Here is a 767-nt window from a genome sequence, read left to right as displayed (position 1 = left end):
CCAAAGCGGAAGTGGGCGGGTCCAGGCCCCCTTAAGCCCCCTGCCATGCCCAGGGTAGCCCTGGCAACTGTTGCTGGCCCCCAAAGCGGAAGTGGGTGGGTCCAGGCCCCCTTAAACCCCCTGCCATGCCCAGGGTAGCCCTGGCAACTGTTGCTGGCCCCCAAAGCGGAAGTGGGCGGGTCCAGGCCCCCTTAAGCCCCCTGCCATGCCCAGGGTAGCAATGGCAACTGTTGCTGGCCCCCAAAGCGGAAGTGGGCGGGTCCAGGCCCCCTTAAGCCCCCTGCCATGCCCAGGGTTTCCCTGGCAACTGTTGCTGGCCCCCAAAGCGGAAGTGGGCGGGTCCAGGCCCCCTTCAGCCCCCTGCCATGCCCATGGTAGCCCTGGCAACTGTTGCTGGCCCCCAAAGCGGAATTGGGCGGGTCCAGGCCCCCTTAATCCCCCTGACATGCCCAGGGTTGCCCTGGCAACTGTTGCTGGCCCCCAAAGCGGAAGTGGGCGGGTCCAGGCCCCCTTAAGCCCCCTGCCATGCCCAGGGTTGCCCTGGCAACTGTTGCTGGCCCCCAAAGCGGAAGTGGGCGGGTCCAGGCGCCCTTAAGCCCCCTGCCATGCCCAGGGTAGCCCTGGCAACTGTTGCTGGCCCCCAAAGCGGAAGTGGGCGGGTCCAGGCCCCCTTAAGCCCCCTGCCATGCCCAGGGTTGCCCTGGCAACTGTTGCTGGCCCCCAAAGCGGAAGTGGGCGGGTCCAGGACCCCTTAAGCCCCCTGCCAT

This window comes from Crinia signifera, unplaced genomic scaffold, assembly GCF_055691185.1.
Source record: "Crinia signifera unplaced genomic scaffold, ASM5569118v1 HAP2_SCAFFOLD_630, whole genome shotgun sequence".
Classification (NCBI taxonomy): domain Eukaryota; kingdom Metazoa; phylum Chordata; class Amphibia; order Anura; family Myobatrachidae; genus Crinia; species Crinia signifera.
Note: the sequence above shows the minus strand (reverse complement) of the source record.